Source organism: Pogona vitticeps, chromosome 10 (assembly GCF_051106095.1).
Source record: "Pogona vitticeps strain Pit_001003342236 chromosome 10, PviZW2.1, whole genome shotgun sequence".
NCBI classification, from domain to species: Eukaryota; Metazoa; Chordata; class Lepidosauria; order Squamata; family Agamidae; genus Pogona; species Pogona vitticeps.
Window position 1 is genome coordinate 9607409 of NC_135792.1, and position 11569 is coordinate 9618977.

General features: G+C 41.5%; 1 protein-coding gene across 2 annotated transcripts in view; it reads right to left on the bottom strand.

The window, feature by feature from the left end:
* The window catches only part of GSE1 (Gse1 coiled-coil protein), a 389126-nt gene that overhangs the window by 359489 nt on the left and 18068 nt on the right, over positions 1-11569 (bottom strand). The window lies entirely within an intron of this gene.

Below are 11569 nucleotides of genomic sequence, written 5' to 3' on the forward strand. Positions count from 1 at the left end.
GGAGCAGACCTACCTCCCCCTCTTTTTTTGCTGCATTTTCTCCTTCAATTTTGGGAGAACCGTATGCCCCAGAAACGGCCCTGGGGGTCACATGCAGCTCAAGGTCAACCACTGCTCACTCCTGGGGTGAATCAAGTCTTGAATGTCTTCATGCACCTCTCAAAAGCTTCTAAGTAGATACTAACTCCAAGACAGCATGCCACACAAAGAGGTCTGTTACTTCCATCCAGCCCTAACCAAGCCTTGGCAGTTGCTTCTCTTGGCAGCAGCTAACGAAGAGCAAAGCCCTGGCCACTTGTACAGTTGTAAAGGACCCACAGATGCAACCAACCCACCATCGTTATCCCCAGATGCTCTTCTTTCTCTTCTTGTTATTAGCCCCTAAGGTGCTCCATGACCTTCATGCTTGCCCTCCCCACAGCTGTTCAACATTGGCATGCTTCCTCCCACAGCCCACTTAAGCCAACAAGTCACCATCAATCAGAGAGCTGAGATGCCTGTAAATGCTGCACTGGGTCCCTGCAATGGGATGCTCACATAGACTGTCACTCACCCTGTCCCTAGGCATGAGACTTGGAAAAGAATGCCAGCTATGAGTGCCTCTCTCCTCAAGCACACCATCAACTTTGCAACCCACCCACCCTGCAGATTAGCTGCACTGAATGCAAGCACGGTGATTCATTCCTGTTGTTGAAAGCTAATAGTAGCAACCTTATCTCCCTTGGGTCATCCCAAAAGCACTGGAACCCTCTTTATGAAGAAAGAAGGGAATAAAAAGAGGGAAGGAAAACACTCAGAAAAAGCAAAACAAGGGGAAGGGGAAGGGGGGGGAACGAAGGTATAACCTTAAAAACATTTAAAGTTAGTCTGATCTTGAAAGATGGAATGGCAAACAGTTCCTAAATATGGACATTGTGGACAGCTTTCCCTCAAACCCTGCATCTGAAAAAAGTGTGCGACTAAGAGCCTTTCTGGACCCATGGGCATGGAATTAAATCTTGAGATTTCAGCATTTATCTTTGCTAGGGATATATTACATGAGTATTCACACTTCCTGAGCCTCAGTATCTACAGAATGGGAAGAGTGAGGGAGAAATTGTGAACTCTGTGGCAATATGATATCCAGAGGCCACATTGGGTAGTGGTTTCGGTCAGTTGTGGTCCAGGAAAGCAACTTTTGCAAGTTCTAGACAGTGGAGTTCAGATGTCTATAGTCGCTGTTGATTTTAACCTCTAAACCCTAAATGACTTGAGGTGTGGCTATATAAGGACCATCTACCTCATTATCAACCTGTCTAGACATGAACATCTTCCTGAGAGCTCCTCTTGAGAGAATTGTCACTGACCTCCTCAAGTAGGAAATAGCTTTCTCTTGTGCTGCTTCCTGACTGTGGGATGAAATCCCCTCAGAACTGTGAACAGTCACACTCTTGCTGCTTTTAGGTACCCTGTTTGCTTGTGAAATTATGCAAATAGTCATAGCTTTCTGCAGAATATACAGTTACTTGCGCAGAAAAGCAGCCTGAGTCTGTAGAGACACATGATCGTAAAAATTAAAACTTTCCTATTTTAATTTAATTAAAATTAAAAATTTCCCATCAAGCAATTGCCCTATTTTTATTCTTAAACCCACCCTATTGGTGTGCACTGAGTCTTTAAGTGTTAACAAAGCACAGCTAAAGGCTGGAGCAAGACAGCAAAGGCAATGGGAAGCCTTTTGGTTTACTCTGTCCCTTCAACATGGCTTGAATAGTTGGTCAATGCCACATTATCTAGGCTTTTGGCCTCTTCCAGACTGAAAGAAGACTTGGGAGCAAATTGTTTGGAGCCACCTGTCTCGTTTGTATGGAACCAAAAAGCCCTTTTACTAGATTCCAAGAGACAAGCACCATCAACAAAATACCAACCAAAAGGAAGAACAGAATCGCCCAATTAGTCGAAAAAGCTCACTGAAAGAGCTGGGCTCTCTCAGAAACAAAATCTGGCATTTCTGACATTCCAACTGAAAAACACAATTGGAAAGAGTTTTTAAAGGGCAATTGTATATTGAGGGTTTGGCTGAGTGCTGGAGTTGGAAAATAACAGATGTCTGACTGGTTGCCCACCTCTTCTATCAACCGGCACTTCAAATTTTGATGATGGCATCTAAGAATTTTAGGTATTTGTCCTTACAAGAGCTGCCACAGGAAAGTAACTATGGTAGTAGCTTTTGAAACAGTTCAGCATTATACAGTGTTCTATACAGGTCAAATTCCCATTTGGTATTTTGCTCATATTAAAATACTGTAAATTAATACACATACAGAAAATGTATCCCTTAACAATTTGTTATATTGGTTTTTCTATCAAACTATATGAACAGCATAACGTTTATTCTGGATGAGCAGTGAGAAATTAATGTTGGTTCGTTGGTTCACTCTTATTCTAAGTCAACTAAGTACCATTAATTTCACACTTTTTAGAGCAGGAGAGAAGAATTTCTATCCCGCAAATGGTCCCACCCTCCCAATCAGGAACAAATCAGGAGAGAGGGAATCCCAATGCTATTGCTTATTGTTTGGAGAGAACAGTGGGGACTCCATCAACGCCAACCCACATGGGCAAAGTTTCCAAGCCCAAAGTACCAGCTGAAAGCATGTTCTAAAAATTAAACAACACTCTTAGGTTTTACATGTAGTTTACAGTCTTGCACAAAAGTTCAAAGACAAAGAACAAACATACAACACTGCTTTATGCCAAGTCAGATGACTAATCCACCTAGTTTATTGTCTTGTCTATCTTGACTGATAGTAGATATCCAGTTTTTCAGACAAGAGCCTTTCCCACCTTCATGAGGTCATGCCGATGAACAACTATTCTGTGCATACAACAGATGCTCTGCCAATGAATTACCTTCCTTCCAAGTTTTTCTCAGCAATGGTCAAATGCAGCTTGTGCCAAAACATCCCAGCTGCCCAGCAGCCACAGAAAAGCTGCAAGGGTTGTAACTTGGTGAATGGGTCAAAGATCTGATTTAGTACAAGGCATTTAAATTGGATATCTGGCACAGAATCACTATAGCCAATAATTATGCTGTCCATGTTCTTCTGACAATCAGATAGGTGGCTCCCCGAGAAAGGGCCTTTACTGTGATAACACCCAGATTAAGAAATCTATCACAGACATGTTCACCTGGAAGAAAGTATGTTAACCTCTTGGCACCAGGAAAAGGCTATCCAGGGTAATTTGCTTTTTCCAGAGCAACTGAAGAAGGCAGAAGCTGAAAGATTTTGCTTAAATACTGGTGTCCATTGTAGTTACATGACATCAAGTTGGAACCAATTTATAGGAACCCCAATAGGGTTTAGAAAGCAAATGAAATATTCAAGGAGTGTTTTTAACAGTGTTATTGCATACCTCTCGTGAGTTATTGTGGCTGAGCAAAGATTCAAACCCAGGTCTCCTGAGTCCATTAGTCTACCCACTATATCACACAGAGTTAGTCAGTCTTACAAGTGTATAAGTATTTCAGCGATTAACTGCAAGCTTCAAACAGATCTAAAAAAAACTTGACGAAGGTGCTATTTAGTTTTCATTATGTTCTCTCTCTCTCGCTCTCGCTCGCTCTCGCTCTTTCTCTCTCTCTCACTCACTCACACACACACACACACACTTATCTTTTTATGTTGTTTTTCTCATTTACCATGCTGATTTGAATTGTATTTGCTACTGTGTCTCATTACTGTAAATCACCCTGAGGCTGTTTTATGGAAAAGAGTGGGGAAGAAGATTTATAGCTTAAGAAACAATTTGACCATAATTCAGCGGTAGACCACATGCTTCACTCAGAAGGCCACCAGGTTCAATTCTTTGCACCTCCAGTTAAAAAATTAGGCAGTGATGCAGAAAGCCTTTTCTCTCTCTGAATCCCTGAAGAACTATTTCTAGTCAAAACAGATAATACTGGTCCAGATGAAGAAATAGTTCACTATGCTGCAACGTGGCTTCCAATGTTTCTAAAAATTTTTAAAGTATCTTAACCTAAAGATTTCAAAGGCAGGTTGCATGGATATAGGTAACACAGAACTGATAATTCCTAGCTGTCTTTTTGGGCGAATCATGGTTTGGGGGCAGACTACATTATCAAAGTTGTCCTGATCCCATAGCCAAGATGCTGACAGAGCTCAACTCCCAGCACCAAAGGTGACAAAGGGAATGGCTGTACTATGAGTACCAATGCCATTTGGGGGTAAAGAGGCAAACTGGAAAATGTTCCACCTATTCACCTATCTCAACTACACAAAACAGGCAGCAGATCAGAATTTTCTAAGGAACTACTAAGTCAATCCTACCACTTTCTCCTTTTTTAATGAGCACTGTGCAGAGTTCTCCAACATCCACTCTTGCTTCTCTACTTTTCTTGGCATTTCTGGAATATTTCCCACCCACACTAGCACCCTTCACCCTTCTCTTGCATCCTTGTGTGAAAGATACTTGGAAAGCTGCAAATTCAGAACTCTGAGTCAGACGACGGCCAAACTGGAAGTTTTTCCATGTGCCGTTCTTGAAGCAGATGCTCTCCTCATTGCCAAAACAAGCAGGAACTGCTGTTCGGCAGCACAACAGCATGCCAGAGAGAAAAGGGTGGAGAAATTACAACCCTATGACACAACAACTCATTCTTCCACCCAGTTTCACCCCACTTCTCTTCGGAGCAGAGCCATTATTTGGTAAGTAAAAAAGCACTAAGAGTAGAAGGCTACCTGAAGTACTAAACAAGTCTTTTGGTGGCAGAGGGCCAAGGCTCTGCTTACATGATGTGCGGAGCTCTTATTTCACCAATATCACTCTTCTCTTTTTTGATAACAAACATTGCAAGGAAACAGATGTGAACATCTCCTGCTGACATCTGCATGATGACAGATGAGTTTTGCAATACTTCACATGTGAGTAAAAGACTCCAGCGGCACCTGTTCTCTCTCTTAGGAGTGTGTGTGTGTGTGCGCACACACACACACACACACACACAAAGAGACCTCATTGAATTAGTGACATTAGTCAGAGCAAGAAAGAAAAGCCCAGATTAATAAAAATAATTTAAAATATAGCAGAAATTGGGTTTTGGAAAAAATAAGCCAAAACTCCCAGTACCCTCAATGTAAGCAAGAGATTCCCAGAACTCAGAAAAGTTTTTTGACAACTCTTAGAATCTCCCCCTGCTACTAGCCTCCATGGTCAATCCTGTGAATAATATTTCAAAATAGTAGCCTTTCCAAGCTCATGAAATATGGAGACCTCCTGGGCAAAGAGGAGCAAGAAATATTTTCCAATCCCAGGCCTACTAGGTGAAAACAAAAGTAGTTCATTCCATACAACAACTGAATTGTGAATATATTAAGAGTCAACAAGCCTTTTCAATAAGCATCTTGCTTAAATAAATCCAATTATGAGAACATTTTTGCCCAGAAGAAGGGGTGGGCACAAATATATTCCAGTTTCCTGGTCATTTGCAATAGCCTTTCCCTCTATTTGGTACTCTAGATATTTTGCACTAACTGCTTTCAATCTCAGACAACATGGTAAGCTAAATGGGAGGTATAGTGGGCAAAATGGTAATTATATTGGGAATTGTAGTCTCAAATTGTCTAGAAGGCTAAAGACTATGGAAGATTAATTTACAACATGCAGAAACTGGCATATGCTACCATGAAAGTGGCTATTTAGAATGCCTATTTAATTCAATACTGTCTCAATACTGAGACAGTCCCATTTACAGAAATGGAACTGAATCTGGGAATCAACCTGCCAGATAGCAGGTCCATGGAACTCTGATCTAGACTCACCACCTGATGGCATGGCCTTCAAAATATCAATGCACAGCACTGTAGGGTGGAATAACCACAAGTATACAACAAATGCCTACCAATTATTTAATGAATTTATACTGCTGTAGTTTTCCTCAATCCCAGAATCCTGGGAAACCATATTTCTTGAAGTGCTAAGAATTCTTCATTAGAAATTCTTGACATTCATCTGAGAAAAAAAATCTCCCAAAATTCCTGAGATGTGTATGAGGTAGAATGTGCAAACTATTAAGTCTTTCATACAAGTCTTCCTGCAGTCTCACCTTTGACTTATTTGTGCTCTCTCCATCACACAGTTCACTGAAGCCACAAAAGGAACAACTTTCAGAGAATTCTCACCCACCTGCCAATCACATGCAATTCTGTCTTGATATCAAGACAGATATGTGCTGAACTGATCATGCCTCTTTGAACTGCTGTCTTAACAAATTAAGAGACAAATACCTGCAAATACTGGAGGCTTGTGAATTACAAATAAGCAAAGCTACCAAAATACATTCCTGTACACCATCAAGAAGAACAAACTTTAAACATAATATGACAGGCAAGACTCCTGGGAACAGTACATAGAAAACTGCCTTACTCTAGGTTAGGCTATGTGTTCATCTGAACCAATACAGTATTATTTATGACTGTCAGTGGCTCTACAGCAAGGGAGGGCAAAGTTCAATCTTGCAAGATTTATTTTGTGTTTTACTAGAATTAGGAGATCTGCTGAATGAAGCCAGGTGCAAAAGGCATATGCAGTTAGGGTCAAATCAGAGAGTTGTAGTACAGTTAGCATGTCCTTAAAACAAAATACATTATCATTTCAACCATGCAATCCTCTACCAGCTTTGAGGCTGAATATTCAGAATGCAAGCTAAGCCTTTGTTTAGCTTCCAACGACCAATCACAAAATAAGCAAATCAATTTGCAAGTAGGGGGAGATCAGAAACACTCCTGGATGCACTATCAGATAGCTAATAACACTTAAAGAATACAGTATGTTCTCAGTAGCTTCTAGTGTGGCTCTTAGGCTTAAAGAACAAGGGGTCTTTCTGAAACACATGAGATTTGTGATTTCTTTTAAGGAGCAGAAATAAACATCCTTACACACACACCACTCCTGGCTCCTCAGATTTTCCTCCCTTCAGCATTCTAATGGAGGGGAGCATTTATTTCCTGCTACTGTTAAGCAACTTGGATGCAAAGAGCCGTACTACTCTGTGAATGTGATCAAATAATTCATGTGTCTGTGATCTATTCCGAATCATTCATACTGTACATCTAACAATAGACCCCAAACTACCTTCTGTTCATCCTTATTCTTCAGAGTCAACCAATAAAGAGAAGAGGAAACACAGGCAGTATTAAAAGACCGTCTCTTCCACACTGTCTCCAGCCATTTCATAGGATATTGCTCGTACATGTTCCTTGTCCCAACAAAACAATATCCTTTCCAGCCAGCCTCACTGGCATCAACTCTATAGAACAATCTTCCCACAAAGATTATGCAATTCATCTTCCTTTAGGCATGGATTCAGGGCACATCTTTTCCACTTGAACAATAATCTTGTGATCAGGATGGTTCACAGTTCTACTTCACATGTTTGTGTCTCTTCCCCCCCCGAAAAAATCTCTCTCAATGTTTTTGGAGGTTACAACTAAGCCTTGTAAAAATGCATAACATTTAAAAATGGATAAAATAACATTTTCACTACGAAGTACAACAAAAGAACAATGCCCCCATTGATTGTAGCTGGTGGACACATCTCTATTGCTATAGGTCTGGAAGTTTGAAATTAAAGTTTTTATCACTATTTCCTCTGGAATACTGGAAAGAGTTAGGGGGGTACAAGGCACTACCACAGCTTCAATATGTTATTTATACAACTACGCTTTTTAAAATCCACTGGCTAGAAGCATAACCTTTATGACTCTACATAGTACATCTGTCCTTCACGGGGGCTGGAGGGGGGAACCTATCAGGCAAAGTGGCTTTGCCAGAGGAACATTCCCATGAGGCAGACCAACTGCACACACAACCCCCAATGGTCAGTCCTTGTTAATGAAAACCTTGGAAAGATCAGCTGTAGCAAGCAGAGCCAATGGTGAGAGATGATGAGAATGGCTGCTCAGCACTGGAGAGCCACATGTTCTCCATTGCTGGTCCAGAGACTCAGAGAACTCCTAAGCTTCTACAGAGAGAATACTTTCAATGGTTGCATCTACCAGCAATCTCAGATCGCAGCCAACAATTCTTTAAAAGACCAGTGAAGGCAAAGCAGAGGCAGTTGGCTACTGGATTTTACTCATAGTGACTTGAATTAGGAGGCCCAAAGTTTGGGGCTGCAAAGTTATCCAGAACTAAGCCAAATAGTGGATATGCACATTCGAAAAGAATTCTCAGCCTTGGACAAACACAAGGATTTGGAGAGCTGTGTCCCCAACCAGCCTATCTTCCTGCCAGGACTGAATGTACCACAACAGCCTCTGTACAACAGTTCTGACTCAAATGGCAAGCCCAGGGTTATGAAGACAGCTCAAAGATTAGATCACATTTTATTACAGTACTGCAATGTCCTTCTGTGAAGGCCCCGACATGAGTTTATTAACAGCAGCTGTCCCTCCTAGCCAAGGGGATAGAGGCTCAGATGAAAAGCAAACAGCCGTCTGTAAACCCTCACAATTCACAGGAGCATGAAAATCCCAGGCATTTTCCTCTCCTCTTGCACAGCTGACTAGCAGATTACAAGGGCACATCCCTACAGAGAGGGAAAGAGGTAAATCAGGTGGGAAACATCTCCTGAAATCATCTGAGGGGCTTCCCTTTTTTTTTTAATTTGCTGGCAGAACAGGAGCTTCTGTCTAAGAGGAGCATGCTTGTTAGGGCTGTCTTGTGTGAGAAACCAGGCTACAACCAGGCTGGGCTTCTTTATGAGTTGCCTAAATGGCCATGGGAAACAAGATGTAAAAAAGAGACTTAAACAGAACTGGTATATGAAAACAGATTCTATTGTTGCTGAAGCAATGGTACTGGACCTGTCTTATTAAAAAATAAATTAGTTGCAAAACCACAACAAATATCAGTTTTACATATTCCAAAGTTCAGAGTTTTGAAAAGTAACTTTTGGGGACAATTCCAGGAATCTCCAAACACTATAGCCATTGTGAAGCTGGCTGGGCATGCTGGGACTTGTGGTCCAGAGAATAATTTCTCCTAAACTCTACCTAAGTTGTCATTGATGATTTGCCTTTTCTTTCTCTCTTTCTCTCTCTTTCTCTCTCTTTCTCTCCCTCTCTTTCTCTCTTTCTCTCTTTCTCTCTTTCTTTCTTTCTGGCATCTTGGAACTAACATGAACTCCCAGCTCTCTCTCCAGATGACACAACGGATTTTACAACACTCAGATGGTGCTTCTTCCCAGTGATGGAACTCAAGGTGATTGATGTGAGATTGACAGTTATAGTCTCATCGAGGCATTGGCCAGAGTTAGACCTGCTTCACCTCACTTGTTGCATGGCCCCCTTTGCACACTTCTCTGAATGTATAGGAATAGAAAGTGTGATGCACATTATTCCTTTCTGGAATCCCTCCTAACAGACACACTTTTAAAAGAGCAACAGCCTCTCTTTGAAGCACCCTGTTCATGTTATGAACACACTGTTGCTGAAACTTGCCGCCCAACTCATTGCCAATCCTGGAAATCATGGTACACAAATAGTAAGATTCTGCTGGGAAACAAGGCATGCACTCCCAAATTCCTTACTGCAAATCGGGTGACAGACCCAGCAGTGGCAGCAAAAGAAAGAATCCAGCAGGACTGTACAAACAGCCAGGGGAAGGGGCATGTAGCCTCCATATAAACCATATAAAGAGTGTTCAGGGACCATCATCACACACAAAAACAAGAAACTTTATTAATCACATTTACATTTCATCTCTTCCCCAGTGAATTCAAGGCAGTGTGTATTGCACTCCTCTTCCCCATTTACAGTACCTTCACAACAACTCTGCAGGTTAGGTACATTCTGAAAGAAAGAACCAACAGTGCAGAAATCATCTGGACAGTTTCATGGTTCAATGGGAACTTGAACCTAAATCTCCCAAGCTGTGGTCCTACACTTTAACTGCTATACCATATTGGCTCTGTCAAACTTGTAGGGCACATGAAGCAACTGTAGCTTAAGGGTGCAAAAACATACCCCTTGTCCCCTACTTTATTCAGAGAAGAGGATGTTTACATACTGCTGGTTTTCCACATGCTCCTGTACCAACGCATTCAGCCTGTGTGTTCATTTCTAAAGGCCTGCAAACTACTTCATCTGTTTCTTTTTAGACACTATCAGTCACCTTTCATCCACAAGGACTTGAGACCAGTATATACAACATTTTACAATAAAAAAATAAAGAAAAACCTAACAGTGAAATCTGAAGCATAAAGAACGCTTCAGCCAGCAAACTAGCAAATAGACACTGCTCAATTAAAAGCAAAACAAAGCAAAGCAAAACAAAAGAAAACAAACAAGCAAACAAATATACACTCTGGCTGCTCCACGGCTTCTTTAGAATCCTAACCACTGTCACTTACACTCCTTCTGCATTTTGCTAATTGACAGAGATTAGGGCCCCAACCCTTAAAACTCAAGAATACACTGTCAAACCACCACTAGTCCATGCACAAAAACTGGAGCTGCATTACTAACATGTACATCCAAGCAACTAGATAACTCTAAACTGCTACCACCTATATAAATGTTTAGAAGTATTATAAGCTGCCCACCAAACACTTCTGGCCCAAATTCTTGCATTTGGATGACTATGCTGATATGATATATACACACAAGCTCTCTGTTTCGTTTTCCATTTAAGGTACAAATTACAATAGGTCCAGAGTGGTATGCTGGATAGACTAGGGGTTTAGAAGACGTGGGTTCAAATCTCCACTCAGTCCTGGAAGCTCACTAGGAGAAGGTAATGGCAAAATTCCTTCTAGAGCATCTCCCATATCTCAAAACCCCTATTAGGGTCACCATAAGATGGAAGTGACTTGACCTGGATTACTAAAGACAGAACTAGGGAAAGGGGAATGATTGGCACTTGTATGTCTTTAAATCTGAGTCAAATAGCCTCAGGGTGGAGAGAGGGAAGGCTTTGCAGCCAATAACTTTTGTCTATTTACTTGTTGGACTTTTTGGTAAGGACAGAAAACATGGTATGGAAGTGCTCTCTGCCTGTTAAAAGGAACAGGGTCCTGTGCATCAACACCAAGAAATTCACTGTGGCCTGAAATGCTGTATTATGCAGCCACAGATTACTGTGGCTTTACTCTGGGGGCTTCTCCAGCAGCTACATCAAACTAACACAGATACATGAATTTGTGCTATGAGCCCAAGGAAAACCTGATCTGCCCATTATCCAATACCACCTCAGGAGAAGAAAGTACTATGGCTTACAGCTAGAAAGCCATGTTTTCTCAACTCTCAAAAGCCAACAGGCGGCTAGCTAATCCCTGAAAGGATTTAGTAACAGGAGTGGAACAGCACCAATGTTAGAAAACTCTTGTCAGCTTCTGGTCTTGCATGAGCCACCTGCCTGTGAGACTGCTTTCCACAAGGCAGTGTTTGCTTTTTAACACCAGAAATGCTCTCATCCCTGCTGCATACCTTGACACAGATCCATGGTTTTGTTTTGTTTTTAAAGCTGTGAGGTCGACGACTCTGAGACGGCTGGTTTGCTAGAAAGC